Here is a 16,302-nt window from a genome sequence, read left to right on the forward strand (position 1 = left end):
GCTAATTATTTAGATGTTTTATCTACATGATATTAAACAGCCAGATGTCTGGTTAAACTTCTTGTGTTTAATAGAGCAAAATGGAAATTTTAGTTGTCTTCTAAATTTAATTAACGATCAATTTGATCAAAACATTTACTCTGGAACTTGCATTATTGATTTTGAATGCCTGTATTGATCAAATTAACCAGAGGCTTTGCAAAATGCACTTTAAGCTGCAGTAAAACCTGGGTTGTCTGAGCCTTCAGCTCCTCTTAAATCCCAGCTCTGTGAGCAATCCTTGGATTTCGAGTGTGTGTGTGTGTGTGTGTGGTGGAGGCGGTTTGGTAACAACAGCACAGTGGGAAGTGAACCTGAGGGTATACACATGTACTTATATCTCCCCTAATTTTTTCTCTAGATGTTTATTCTTTCACAGAGCTGTTCTCATTCTCTATTCATTAATACAGATAAATGGCTATTGAATCAATCTAGTGCTATCAGCTGCTATTAACCTTTTGTAAATCCTTTAGGTCTGATCACTATGGTTACCTAAAAACCTGGCAAATAACCTAGATTAAATAGCCTAAATAAGTTCTGTGTGTCTAGTAAAAGTTCCTTATTTAGGAAGATAACATTTTCAGTTGGAATATGGTAAGCTTTAAACTTTTAATAAAATACTGTCAATGCTATTATGAAATAGTTTCCAATTTTATGATCATCTGTTGACTCATTTTTCTGAAGCCCCAATTATGTACAATTAATGAGGGGTTTTTTTTGTCGATTTAACTTTTCTCTCATTTATTTTTCAATGCTTCTGGGAATACTTCAGAAGTTTCCACCACTGTTCTGTTTTTAAATCAAATGATTTATGAAGTATGATCAGCTTTAGATTTCAAATTGTGCTTTCATACACGAGCCATAAAATTTAAAATATAACATTTAATTCTATGAGGATGTTATGTTACTACTTATTCAAATTTTATAGTAGTAAGTTTTTCAATAAAAAACTTTTATCCTTATTATTTTCTTAGGACATTTAACTATAGTGACTATATAGCTCAAATTTTTAAAAGTAAATTTTTTTTTTAGGTAGTCCTAAAATATGAATATGCTTATGAGGAAAAAGGGACAGTGTATTTTAAATCTGTTTAGTTCTTCAACAATCTAAAATGTAAATGTACTTCAACTATCTAAAATGGTCATCCTTCTACCATACAGGATTCTAATTATGCCTTCAGTTCATTTTTCTCTGATAGCAATATATCATATTATCTGTTGGCCATAGTGATTTTGCAATAAGCAAAAATGAAATATAGGGGACTCAGAAGTTCAACATTCACAAACCCATAGAGATATCACCATACTCACCCATTTAAAGGTTCTTATACACCTAGTTGAAGCACTGACCACACATATCAGGTCTGAAAAATTGAAATGTTATTCTCCCAGTGCCGTGGGAAAATGTGGTGTCTCACTGAAGAGCACTATAGTCTTCTTAAGAAGATGCAGGGATCCCCAGTTTTAGTCTCTTGCTGTGACTTTCTAGCTATCCATAAGGTTCCATTCATCTTTGGCCTTTGTCTAATTTGCTCTCATTTGGGACTAATTCCACTTTGTTTTCTTAAATCCAGTTTTGGCTAATAAATACCTACAACATATTTTTCTATATATAATAGCACTGAGAAATTGAACTTTGAGTACAACTAAGTAGAAAATGTCAAATATGATATCAGTATAGCATAAGTTGGTTCAGCATCTGTGTCAGATTACGTTATTCAAACACATGAAACAGTCAAATATCTGACTTGATCATCCTCTGCAGACAGTTCTTTTCAGTTGAAGTCTGTTTTCTGTTACTGCTCTGTCAGTGGATCATCCCCGTAATTACAAAAATTCTGTTGAATTCCCAGAGGTTTCCTATATTTCTTATCTGTTACATTATTCGAGAATAAGATTTACATGTTGTTGTTGTTCAGTAGCTCAATCATGTCCGACTCTTTGTGACCCCGTGGACTGCAGCACACCAGGCTTCCCTGTCCTTCACCATCTCCCAGAGCCTGCTCAAACTCATGTCCATTGAGTCGGTGATGCCATCCAACCATCTCTTCCTCTGTCATCCCCTTCTCCTCCTGCCTTCAATCTTTCCCAGCATCAGGGTCTTTTATAATGAGTCAGTACTTTGCATCAGATGGTCAAAGTATTAGAACTTCAGCTTCAGCATCAGTCCCTCCAATGAACATTCAGGACTGATTTCTTTCAGGATTGACTGGTTGGATCTCCTTGCAGTCCAAGGGACTCTTAAGAGTCTTTTCCACACCACAGTTCAAAAACATCATTTCTTCAGCGCTCAGCCTCCTTTATGGTCCAAGTATCACATCCATGTATGACTACTGGAAAAATGATAGCTTTGACTACACAGATCTTTGTTGGCAAAGTAATGTCTCTGCTATTTAATATGCTGTCTAAATTTGTCATAGCTTTTCTTCCAAGGAGCAAGCATCTTTTAATTTCATGGCTGCAGTCAACATTCCCAGTGATTTTGGAGCGCAAGAAAATAAAGTCTGTCACTGTTTCCATTGCTTCCCCATCTATTTGCCATGAAGTGATGGGACCAGATGCCATGATCTTCATTTTTTGAATATTCAGTTTTAAGCCAGCTTTTTCACTCTCCTGTTTCACTTTCATCAAGAGGCTCTTTAGTTCCTCCTCATTTCCTGCCATAAGGGTGGTGTCATCTGCATATCTGAGGTTATTGATATTTCTCCCAGCAATCTTAATTCCAGCTTGTTCTTCATGCAGCCCAGCATTTTGCTTGATGTACTCTGTATATAAGTTAAATAAGCAGAGTAACAATATACAGCCTTGACGTACTCCTTTTCTCAGTTTTGATCCAGTCTGTTGTTCCATGTCTGGTTCTAACTGTTGCTTCTTGACCTGCATACAGGTTTCTCAGGAGGTAGGTAAGGTGGTCTGGTATTCCCACATCTTTAAGAATTTTCCACAGTGTATTGTGATCCACACAGTCAAAGGCTTTAGTATAGTCAATGAAGCAGAAGTAGATGTTTTTCTGGAATTCTTTTGCTTTTTCTATGATCCAACCGATGTTTGCAATTTGATATCTGGTTCCTCTACCTTTCCTAAATCCAGCTTGAACATCTGGAAGTTCTTGGTTCGCGTGCTATTGAAGCCTAGCTTCGAGAATTTTGAGCATTACTTTGCTAGCATGTGAAATGAGCACAATTGTGCAATAGTTTGAACATTCTTTGGCATTGCCCTTCTTTGGGACTGGAATGAAAACTGACTTTTTCCAGTCCTGTGGACACTGCTGAGTTTTCCAAATTTGCTGGCATATTGAGTGCAGCACTTTCACAGCATCATCTTTTAGGATTTGAAATAGGTCAACTGGAATTCCATCACCTCCACTAGCTTTGTTCATAGTGATGCTTCCTAAGGCCCACTTGACTTTGCATGCCAGGATGTCTGGCACTAGATGAGTAACCACACCATCGTGGTTATCTGGGTCATTAAGATCATTTTTCTTATAGTTCTTCTGTGTATTCTTGCCACCTCTTCTTAATATCTTCTGTTTCTGTTAAGTCTATACCATTTCTGTCCTTTATTGTTCCCATCTTTGCATGAAATGTTCCTTTTGTATCTCTAATTTTCTTGAAGAGACCTCTAGTCTTTCCAATTCTATCATTTTCCTCTATTTCTTTGCATTGTTCACTTAGGATATTATGTATAATAGAAGGAAAAAGAAAGAATGAAAGAGGAAGAAACAAAAAGAAATGGCTTCTCTTACAACAGAACTTCACAAAGCATTTTCAATCAGGATTTAGGTAATAGGTCGGATTCTATTCCAAAAATAGCCAGTTCATTTTGTTTTTAATAAATTTTAATTCAAAGCATCTTGGCCCTAGGGAGAAACGGCATTTGTTCCAAAGGTCCAGAGATCCTGGAGATCAGCTGTCTGTGTTCCTTTAACCTTACGGCAAGGCTGCCTTAGTTAATGTCACATCTTCCTTATTATTCATTCCTTGGGAAAAGTCAGTGGCTGACATAGAAATAGCCAAGTGCATTATTCTAAAATGAAGTGATTAAGTCAGGAGGTTGAGGGTCAGATGCAGGATCCCTGGGGATGTATATTTTTCCTTGTTCTTAACACAGATTTTTTATTTTTTTTATTTTTTATGAGAACTCTCAAAAATAATTAGTCCCTTCAAAAGCAGCCCATGCTTCATTTGATGTGGCCATGGGCTTCCCTGGTGGTTCAGCAGGAAAGAATCAGCCAGCAATGCAGGAAATGTGAGTTTGATCCTTGGGTTGGGAAGATCCTCTGAAGAAAGAAATGACAACCCACTCCAGTATTCTTGCCTGGGAAATCCCACAGACAGGGAAGCCTGACAGGCTGCAGTCCATGGCAGTTGCAAGAGTCAGATATGACTTAGCAACTAGAAGTACCACCGACTACCTTGGTAAACTCTATCCAAGGCTGAACCTCAGAGGGTACAAGGAGGAGTAAAACAGTTAACATAAATTCCTATTGAGGAATTACAGGGGCCCAGAAAGATATAGACTGTGACACCCACAGCACACATATACATTTATGTCATAGATTTGGAGAAATCTATGACAATCTCCCAATGCTGAGCTGGAAACAAATAAATGTAAGAGTATGATGGCAGGCCAAACTGGAAGGGTAGACTGGACAATAGAAGATGAGATGAGAAAACGCATGATGATGTTTCTCAGAGCATGGCTGGTACTTTGCAGAGTAACTCTTCCACAGGAGCTGGATGGGACCTAATGCTTAGGAGCAGAAGCCCGCGATGGCAGAGGGAGGGGCCAGGAGACTCGTGGTGCTCTCCTGGGCATCAGGCCCTGGGAGGTTCAGATGACGCTCCCAATATCTGGCTTCAGGGAATTCTCTCTCAGGACATCTACCTTGAGGCCCAGTTAAATGTATCTGATTCCAACTGTCACCTGGACTCCTAAACAGGTATATCCATCCTCCAACTGGCTGCTAGTGAGGGGTGACACCATGTACAAAATCTGCTTGTAGATCTGGAACTGCTGGGTTAGAGACAGGGACTGTTAGACTTTAGGACTAAGTTTTGTTGTTGTTGTTCAGTCACTCAGTCATGTCCGACTCTTTGCGACCACACGGACTGTAGCATACCAGGATCATCTGTCCTCCACTCCCTCCCAGAGTCTGCTCAAATCATGTCCATTGAGTCAGTGATGCCGCCTTACCATCTTATCCTCTGCTGCCCCCTTCTCCTTTTGCCTTCAAAAGGACTAAGTTTACAGTGCCTCTTCAATAGGACTACCAATGTACTAAACTGGCAGGTTACCTGTGATCTCTGTAACAGGAAGTATCTCCAAAGTTAGGGAAGAGATGTTTCAAGGATTGAAACATCTTCCTTATTAAAACACAACATGAAACCCTTGAATTAAGTTCTGAGCCAAGAAGAAATCTCAAGAAGAACAGCCAGCTGGCAGGAGCTGGTTCTAGCAGGAGCCTCTGACCCATTTACCTAAGCACTGTCTTTCTGTGCAGTCTGTCACTTTGATTACCTCTGTCATCAATTCCGTGACCTGACAGCTTCTCTTTAAATTGTTGGCCTACGTATAACTACATCTTTCCTTTCCTTCATTCTCCTGGTACAATAGAGACATGTAGCTTTTTCAAAATTAATGTGATTCAGTACTAACCTAAAATTAAAAGTCAAGATGCTTCACATAAAATCACATTTCCAAACTCCAAATTCTTGATCCTAGGATGACTGTGAATCAGCCCCCAAATGCTGTGCAATTTTCTTCTCTGGGTCCTCCTCGCACCACCCCATCCTATGTGTTAATCAGAGTGTTTTAGCTGCCATATTTTTTCCTGATTTTTCTAATGTGGTACATGTTCAAACAATAGGCTGAAATAGATAATAAGAAGGAGTGACTGATTCCAACAAAGGTGGTAAAGAAAGGGCTCTCTGTAGAGAAAATAATTAAGTCAAGAATTAAAGGATAAGCAGTGGCTAGCCATGAGAAGTTGGGGAATGAGCGTTCCTGGCAGCTGGAGAAGCTTATACACAGGCAGCAAGAATCTGGTGTCCTGGAGGTATAGACACAAGTTATGGAGGGCCAGAATATATTGAGGAAGAAGAGAGGTCATAAGATAAGGCTGGAGAGAATCAAGGACTCTATTGTATAGGCCACAGTGAAGAGCTTGAACTTTGCTATGAAGGCAAGAAGCCACTGAAGGGGTTGTACAGGGGAGTTATATGTTCTGATTTATCTTTTAAGAGTCTTCTCACTGCTTAATGGAATAGGGAATCAAAGAAGGAAATATAGAAAAAGGAAAGCCAACTAATAGGCTGCTGCATAAATCTGGGCAAATGGTGATGCTAGTTTCAACAATTGTTTTCAAACTATGGGTCACACAATCATTTTGGTGGTGTTGAACAGCAATAACAGTGAAATAGAATGATGTGCAGTAGAAAATATCAGAGGCCATCTTATCACTTCACGATATTTTCTCTCAGTTTCTTATGCATATTCCTATAGATATACAAGTAGTGGATTGTACCATGAACTGGGTTTATCACTATGAATGGTGATCCAAGGGACTTCCATGGTGGCTCAGTGGTAAAGAATCCACTTGCAATGCAAGAGACATGGGTTCAGTTCCTGGGTTGGGAAGATCCCCTGGGGAAGGAAATGGCAGCCTGCTCCAGTACTCTTGCCTGGAGAATTCTATGGACAGAGGAGCCCTGTGAGCTACAGACCATGGGGCTGCAAAAGAGTCAGACATGACTTAGTGACTAAACAACAATAGTGATCCAAGAAGCCCCCGGTCAATAACAAGATGGCGACAGTAGATGCAGCCAAAAGAGGAGTCTTCATCATAAAAATGTCCTCAAATATATAGAGATGGAAGAGATCAACTTAGAAAGGACAGAAAGAGAGAGGAGACAGCGTTCTGTTATATATTTCAAGTATTGCATTCCTATGGGCTTCCCGGGTGGCTCAGTGGTAAAGAACACACCTGCCAGTGCAGGAGACAAAGGTTCGATCCCTGGGTCAGGAAGATCCCCCAGAGGAGGAAATGGCAACTCACTCCAGGATTCTTGCCTGGGGAATCCCATGGACAGAGGAGCCTGGCGGGCTACAGTCTACAGTGTTGCAAAGAGTCAGACATGACTTAGCGACTAAACAACAACATTGCATTCCTTTATTTATATTCTATTCTTCAAGAAATTATTTATAGGAACTTACGCAGAATGATAATTTAATAGGATTATATCATAGATATCGGAAAATGACAGATAACCAGCCATTTTTTAAAAGACTACATTTAAAAAGAATTGGAGCATAACCTAATAGTCACCAGTAGGTCTTTCTATTACCTTTCAGCTGGGCATTGGTTTTCTGTATCATTGATGGATCTCTCCACTGAAGGATCACCATTGATGGAATTTATAAATAGGTTCAGAATATCTACCCAAAAAGTTGCATGAAGGGAAGGAAATATTAAATTCTATGTCTATTCAGTCTTCATTTCCTCTGAGACTGTTCTTTGCTCTTCTGAGGTGATGATACTAGTTTTGCTGAAATTCTTGACAATGCAATCTGACCTTCATTGGTTTAATGTACAAAGTCACCACCCTACAACTAAATATTCAGAAATTTGCATTATCACCTTGTGTTTAGTTGTTCAGTCATGTATGACTTTTTACCACCTCATGAGCTGTAGCCTGCCAGGCTCCTCCATCCCTGGGATTCTCCAGGGTACTGGAGTGGGTTGCCATGCCCCCTCCAGGTTTCCAGGCCCTCCTTCCCTTCATCATAGTGAGTGATAAAAGATGCATTGTGCCTTGGGTCAAATGCCATGTTTATGTTTCATTTTGCCTAATATAGGATATAATAACATCTCTTAGAGAAGGTCATTTAAATGAGTCTTTCTATCCATATCTGCTTGAGCAGCTTGAATTTAATCTGCTGTTTGGGATAGTCTCCAACCTGATGAGAAATAGATTTATAATAAATCATCATTGAAATTCAGAAGCTTGCCTTGGAAAGAAAGGGTACATGCCATGGGCAATTAGCAAATGCAGAAATCCTTTAATTATAAATCATGCCCTTGCCTGAGGAACTTTGTGCTGTGCTGACGAGAGGCAGAATCTAATAGTGAGCCTTTTCATTTTACATACACATATACACACACCCACAATCTAGGAACATGTTAAGACCCATATGTTCAAACGACCTATTTACAAATTGCTAGATGAGAGCAGCTTTAACTCCCTACTCCCTCTGCCATAGCCAGCTTACTATTCCATCACCTTTCTTCGTCCCGGGATCCTCTGCACCAGTTGTGAAAACCTGCCTCTCTCCCCTCCTCCTATCAGATGCTTGTCATGGCTTTGGGGTAGGGGCCAACGAAAGACTGTAGTAGTATTCTAATAGTAGACTTTTAAAGAATCTGTAGTCAAAGGAATGAGGCTTTAATTGTAGGAAATTAACTTCCACTAGGAACTTGACAAGTTGCTACTTGGGATGCCTGCCCTGTTGCTTCTCAAACTGGACCACCCAGGTAACTAACTGCATGTGCTGAATGTCCATACATTTTGATAAAGCCACCCAGAGAGCCTCTCCCAGCCCAACTGGTTGTGCTGCTGACTCTATTGTAAAGCCATTCCTATGCCAGAGGAACCAAAGAATTTCAGAAAATAAGGCGCTGAGAACAAAGTAGCATCATCATTTTCAATCTGGTTTTTCATTCTTAAACCTCACAATGTTGGTCCTTTCTGCAGAATTTCAGTTTAGTTTGTATTATTCACTGAGGGAGTCTAGTCCCTGTAACAGGCTTCCTTTTAGCATAGATAAGAACAGCAGACTAACAATTCTTTGAGTAAGTAGGATTAATTATCAGGAAGCTGTTGATAGTTCATTGCTGACCTGTAAAAACCTAGTAAGAATGAGGTCGGCTAAATAATGGACTCATTTAAAGTTTGGGTCATATAAGACGTCACTAAGGATCACATCATTTCAGCAAAGAAAATATTACAGAGCTCTCCTCTTAAAAGAGAATAGTTTTTCTGCTGGAGAGCTTCCAAACCACACCATTGCAAAACCTAAACACTTCAAACCATTGAAAGCTAATGTTTAACTGTCTGGTTCTAGTTGTCTTGAATACCCTTTCTCCCTTGATAACTGATTTTTGTTGAAATCCAGGTGTCATTTAGCTTTTATTTTCAACTATGTTCCTTACGCTAAATGAACATACTTTCATTGCCTAGGGGTAATTTTTTTGTATCCTGCATAGTGTAGAGCATATTCTGCCCTGCCCTCTGCGATTAGGAAAAGTAGTAATAAGCATTTTATGGAAGTTGGGGAAAAACAGTAAGAAGCAGGGCTGGATCAAGGCATGATTGTGAAATGCCTGAAATTTTTTAAGCCCTTGTCTCCTAATTTGCAATTTAACCCTTTTTGTGTCTTAATTTTTGTGGAATCTTCTTCAGCCAGTATTTGGTGGCCATTCTAAGCATCTTCTGTTGGAGGGTTGACTGAGACCAGACATGATATAGTGCACAAAATAAGGCCTGATACATAGTAGATGTTCAAAAATTGCCAAGTCCACATCTCCTAAGCCTCATGACTAAGGCATACTTAATACTGTCATATGATGAAACTGATTTTAAGAACATTTGCTTGAAAACTGAAAAACTTTCTGAACCCAAAGAAATGTGCCTATAATTCTGAAATTCTAGGCCTTGTAGGAGGTAGAGAAGAGACATGGTTGCAGGTGGGGGAAGGCTCTGAAGTGACGACAGCTGCTTGTTCATTAGATTGGCCTTGCTGGAAAAAAATGTCATAGTGTAGGTAAGGCATGGGGGCCAGGCAGAGTGTGGGGCCAGATCACTCACACCGGAGGCAGAGAGCCTTTGTCCCAGGTCAGTTCCAAGACCTCTCCCCTGGCAGCCCATAGGTCTGGATTCTTCCACCTTTCTTCTGCTATCAGTCATTCATGAAGGGTCTGATTAGTTAGTGCATGTTTAAGGGTCACAATGACAGAGGCAGATATAGGATCTGTGAGAGCTGAAGCTTATACACTTACAGGAGCCCTTTTCCATATAATAGAAAGAGTGCAAAATAATAAATACAAATGTGACTAGTTAGAATAGTAAAAATAAATCACCACAAATTTTACACTTAAAAAGCCAACAAGGGAGTTCCCTGGTGGTCCAGTGGTAGAGAATCTGCCTACCAACACAGGGGACATGGGTTCAATCCTGGTCCAGGGAGATCCCACGTGTTGTGGGTCAACTAAGCCTGTGCACCACAAATACTGAAGCCCATGTCCCTGGAGACTGTGCTCCACAACAAAAGAAGCCACCACAATGAGAAGCCCATGCACCGCAGCTAGAGAGTAGCCCCTGCTCACTGCAACTAGAGAAAGCCCTCATACAGCAACAAAAACCCAGTGCAGTCAAAAATAACTTTTTTTTTTAAAAGCTGACAAACATCACTAAATAAAATCCGTAAACAAATAAAATCTGTAAAAATAATGTTTTAATTGCCTTACTGGTATACCCTATAGTATATTGGTATTTTTCCTTTTTTTTTTTGGTTGCTTACTGTGATTGCTCCCTCATGAATCTACTGATAAGAGAGAACTTCTGAGTTAACCACATCCATGAGAACCAAAACCTTTGCCTACAGTTTTTCACATAGGATAATTTGAAGAACTTCCCACAGATGGGCTTCTGGCACTGAACATTTCAAACCTTTTTTATCCTCTATATCCACATAATCGTGGCACTGGAAGGGCACACTCAGATCACATTTCAATCTCTAACCCAGTGTCTTCATTCCATGACCACAAATGAGTGGGCAGGGAGAGCATTTCAACCAGTGTTCCTGAGTGAAAACAGGTAGCAGAACTTAGCTATACCTAGAAGTGACTGCAACCCACATAAATATATCCCACCAGACCCAGACTTGGGCTTCCCTGATAGCTCAGTTGGTAAAGAATCTGCCTGCAATGCAGGAGACCCCAGTTTGATTACTGGGTTGGGAAGATCCACTGGAGAAGGCATAGGCTACCCACTCCAGCATTCTTGGGCTTCCCTTGTGGCTCAGCTAGTAAAGAATTCACCTGCAATGCAAGAGACCTGGGTTCAATCCCTGGGTTGGGAAAATCTCCTGGAGAAGGGAAAGGCTACCCATTTCAGTACTGTGGCCTGGAGTATTCCATGGACTGTACAGTCCATGGGGTCACAAAGAGTAGGACACGACTGAGTGATTTTCACTTTCAACCCAAACTAAAAGGATCCTAATTTCAGTTTGCCATTAGCCAAATACCCAAAATGCCCACAGTCAATCTGACACCACCCAACATGAAGGGATGTGAAGAGGAATTCTGTATGGAAAGAGAGAACAGCCTTAATCGATGTTGTTAAAATGTTCTACTTTTTTCAAATTTTACAAAAACATTACAATCTTACCACTTGCATGCATGCTCGATTGTGTCCAACTCTTTGCAACCCCATGGACTATAGCCTGCCAGGCTCCTCTGTCCATGGGATTTTCCAGGCAAAGATACAGGAGTGGATTACCATTTCCTACTCCAGGGGATCTTCCCGATCCAGAAATTGAACCTGCATCTCCTGTGTCTCCTACATTGGCAGGCAGATTCTTTTACCACTGTGTACCACCTGTGATGCCTCAGCAAATGAGAGTCCCAGAAGATTTAAATTTCTTTAGCTTCACAAGAAATCTCTTCTTCACAAAGGGACTATCCCAACACAGAATTCTGAAAAAGAAAGAGAAGCTCTATCTTTCCCCAACTTGTAAGAAGAGCTCTTTCATGCTAAAGTTCTCAGTAACCTGCTTCCCCAGTGGCTCAGCGGTAAAGAATCCATCTGGATTGCAGGAGATGCAGAAATCAAGGGTTCAATCTCTGGGTCAGGAAGATCCCCTGGAGGAGGAAATGGCAATCCACTCTAGTACTTGCCTGGGAAATCCCATGGACAGAGGAGCCCGGTGGACTACAGTCCAGGGAGTCACAAAGAGTGGAACACAACTGAATGACTGAGTACGCACACATGCACTCAGCAACCTAGGAAGACTTATGTAAATGTCATAAGTATTGTATCAGTATCATTATTAAAGTCATTTGTGCCAAGCATAAGGCAGTCTCAGAGGCAGAAATCATGATACCTGGCTCCCTGGGGAATTGAGGGGAGATTTTCCTGAACCATGTAGCTGGTTGTCTCCAGCCCCTCCTTCAGCACTGCTCAAGGCAACCCGAAGAAGCAACTTAGGTTATGTTAAGAAATGTTTTAATCTAATTTAATCATTTTAATTGTCTGATTCTTTAAATCCTACCTCTACCCTGCCACCAAGAAGCTGTGTGAGCTTGGACAAATTAGTTCACCTCCCTAAGCCTGAGATTTCTCATCTCTAAAATGACACTAATAATACTTTCCTTACAGAATTGTGAAAAGGATTAGATGGACAGCACATGTAGATTACTTGGCACCCAGCAGATGACTAGGATATTGGAGCCATTGTACTTATTGGCCACATATCAAGTATAACTATAAGGGAAGAACAAGAGGGGAATATTAGACAGCTGGGGTCCAGGGACTCCAGATGCACCCCACATGGCATGGAAAGGAGGTAGAACTCTAGAAATACTAAGGGGTGATGCTTGCAGTTTCAGCATCTCTACTTTGCCCCAGGACCCAGTAGCAACACAGTGAAAGTGACCATGGCAACATAACAACAACAGCACTCTATGAACAGAGTTTGTTAGTAAACCTGAGGCTTTTAGGAGGCAACAGTAATTCAGATCGGGTTCAGATCATCCTCTTGGGTATAGGGTCTGACTCTGAAATTGCATGAAATTTGGGAAATGTTCTTGCCTCAGATGGTTTGGTCTTTGAACAAGAACAGCAGATTGCCTCTGGTCAGATGGATGTGCAGAGTGCCCAGCAGGCTGTAGGGGTTCTGTAAAGGTTTTCTGAATCCAACTAAAGTGATCCATTCTGAGAGAGCCTGGACACTGGTGTGTGGATGTGGGACAGGCTCTGAGTAGTCTGAGACATCTGCTAATGTGAGGCTGCAGAGCACCACCCTTAGTGACTGACTCTGCAGCCAGACTACCCTGGGACCCAAATCCCAGCTCTAGCATGTAACATCTTTACATCCTTGGGAAAGCTACTTACATTCTTTATATCTCAGGTCTCTTCTTCTAACGTGAGGACCACAAAGTATTTCATCAGGTCAGAGTGAGTATTAAATGAGAATTAAATGATACATTCTGATTTCGGTGTTGACCATCTGGTGATGTCCACGTGTAGAGTCTTCTCTTGTGTTGTTGGAAGAGGGTGTTTGCTATTACCAGTGCGTTCTCGTGGCAAAACTCTATTAGCCTTTGCCCTGCTTCATTCTGTATTCCAAGGCCAAACTTGCCTGTTACGCCCGGTGTTTCTTGACTTCCTACTTTTGCATTCCAGTCCCCTATAATGAAAAGGACATCTTTTTTGGGTGTTAGTTCTAGAAGGTCTTGTAGGTCTTCATAGAATCGTTCAACTTCAGCTTCTTCAGTGTTACTGGTCGGGGCATAGACTTGGATTACTGTGATATAGAATGCTTTGCCTTGGAAATGAACAGAGATCATTCTATCGTTTTTGAGATTGCATCCAAGTACTGCATTTTGGACTCTTTTGTTGACCATGATGGCTACTCCATTTCTTCTAAGGGATTCTTGCCCACAGTAGTAGATATAACAGTCATCTGAGTTAAATTCACCCATTCCAGCCCATCTTAGTTCGCTGATTCCTAGAATGTCGACGTTCACTCTTGCCATCTCCTGTTTGACCACTTCCAATTTGCCTTGATTCATGGACCTAACATTCCAGGTTCCTATGCAATATTGCTCTTTACAGCATCAGACTTTGCGTCTATCACCAGTCATATCCACAGTTGGGTATCGTTTTTGCTTTGGCTCCATCCCATCATTCTTTCTGGAGTTATTTCTCCACTGATCTCCATTAGTATATTGGGCACCTACTGACCTGGGGAGTTCATCTTTCAGTGTCCTATCTTTTTGCCTTTTCATACTGTTCATGGGGTTCTCAAGGCAAGAATACTGAAGTGGTTTGCCATGCCCTTCTCCAGTGGACCACAATCTGTCAGACCTCTCCAGCATGACCCATCCGTCTTGGGTGGCCCCACACGGCATGGCTTAGTTTCATTGAGATAGACAAGGCTGTGGTCCGTGTGATCAGATTAGCTAGTTTTCTGTAATTCTAGTTTCAGTGTGTCTGCCCTCTGATGCCCTCTCGCAACACTTACCATCTTACTTGGGTTTCTCTTACCTTGGGCCTTGGGTAATTCCTCTCGCCGCCGCCGCCGCCGGCCCCCAGCCACCGGCCCGGCCTAGCCCCTGTCAGCCACCGCCCCCGGCCCCCGGCCCGGCCTAGCCCCTCTCGGCCACCGCCCCCGGCCCCCGGCCCCCGGCCCGGCCTAGCTCCTCTCGGCCACGTTTCTGCTCCGAGCCGTCGCAGACGCCTCGCGCCCCCAGCCCCCAGTGGTGATGGTGGACATCACTAGATGGTCAACACCGAAATCAGATTGATTATATTCTTTCCAGCCAAAGATGGAGAAGCTCTATACAGTCAGCAAAAACAAGACCGGGAGCAGACTATGGCTCGGATCATGAACTGCATATTGCCAAATTCAGACTTAAATTGAAGAAAGTAGGGAAAACCACTAGACCATTCAGGTATGACCTAGATCAAATCCCTTATGAGTATACAGTGGAAGTGACAAATAGATGTAAGGGTCTAGACCTGATAGACAGAGTGCCTGATGAACTATGGACAGAGGGTCGTGACATTGTACAGGAGACAGGGATCAAGAAAATCCCCATGGAAAAGAAATGCAAAAAAGCAAAATGGCTGTCTGAGGAGGCCTTACAGATAGCTGGGAAGAGAAGAGAAGCAAAAAGCAAAGGAGAAAAGGAAAGATATTCCCATCTGAATGCAGAGTTCCAAAAAATAGCAAGGAGAGATAAGAAAGCCTTCCTCAGCGATCAGTGCAAAGAAACAGAGGAAAACAACAAAATGGGAAAGACTAGAGATCTCTTCAAGAAAATTAGAGATACCAAGGGAACATTTCATGCAAACATAGGCTCGATAAAGGACAGAAATGGTATGGACTTAACAGAAGCAGAAGATATTAAGAAGAGGTGGCAAGAATACACAGAAGAACTGTACAAAAAAGATCTTCACGACCCAGATAATCACGATGGTGTGATCACTCACCTAGAGCCAGACATCCTGGAATGTGAAGTCAAGTGGGCCTTAGAAAGCATCACTACGAACAAAGCTAGTGGAGGTGATGGAATTCCAGTTGAGCTATTTCAAATCCTGAAAGATGATGCTGTGAAAGTGCTGCACTCGATATGCCAGCAAATATGGAAAACTCAGCAGTGGCCACAGGACTCTAAGAGGTCAGTCTTCGTTCCAATCCCAAAGAAAGGCAATGCCAAAGAATGCTCAAACTGCCGCACAATTGCACTCATCTCACATGCTAGTAAAGTAATGCTCAAAATTCTCCAAGCCAGGCTTCAGCAATATGTGAACTGTGAACTTCCAGATGGTCAAGCTGGTTTTAGAAAAGGCAGAGGAACGAGAGATCAAACTGCCAATATCCGCTGGATCATCGAAAAAGCAAGAGAGTTCCAGAAAAACATCTATTTCTGCTTTATTGACTATGCCAAAGCCTTTGACTGTGTGGATCACAATAAACTGTGGAAAATTCTGAAAGAGATGGCAATACCAGACCATCTGACCTGTCTCTTGAGAAACCTGTACGCAAGTCAGGAAGCAACAGTTAGAACTGGACATGGAACAACAGCCTGGTTCCAAATAGGAAAAGGAGTACGTCAAGGCTGTATATTGTCACCCTGCTTATTTAACTTCTATGCAGAGTACATCATGAGAAACGCTGGGCTGGAAGAAACACAAGCTGGAATCAAGATTGCCGGGAGAAATATCAATAACCTCAGATATGCGGATGACACCACCCTTATGGCAGAAAGTGAAGAAGAACTACAGAGCCTCTTGATGAAGTCAAAGGAGGAGAGTGGAAAAGTTGGCTTAAAGCTCAACATTCAGAAAACTAAGATCATGGCATCTGGTCCCATCACTTCATGGGAAATAGATGGGGAAACAGTGGAAACAGTATCCGACTTTATTTTTGGGGGCTCCAAAATCACTGCTGATGGTGATTGCAGCCATGAAATTAAAA

At 41.6% G+C, this 16,302-nt stretch overlaps 1 protein-coding gene across 4 annotated transcripts in view; it reads left to right on the forward strand.

Annotated features, from left to right (window-relative positions):
* LOC145521646 (uncharacterized) overlaps positions 1-16,302 on the forward strand; it is a 352,473-nt gene that overhangs the window by 7,846 nt on the left and 328,325 nt on the right. The window lies entirely within an intron of this gene.

Source organism: Giraffa tippelskirchi, chromosome 9, assembly GCF_054371585.1.
Source record: "Giraffa tippelskirchi isolate mGirTip1 chromosome 9, T2T-mGirTip1v1.2.pri, whole genome shotgun sequence".
NCBI classification, from domain to species: domain Eukaryota; kingdom Metazoa; phylum Chordata; class Mammalia; order Artiodactyla; family Giraffidae; genus Giraffa; species Giraffa tippelskirchi.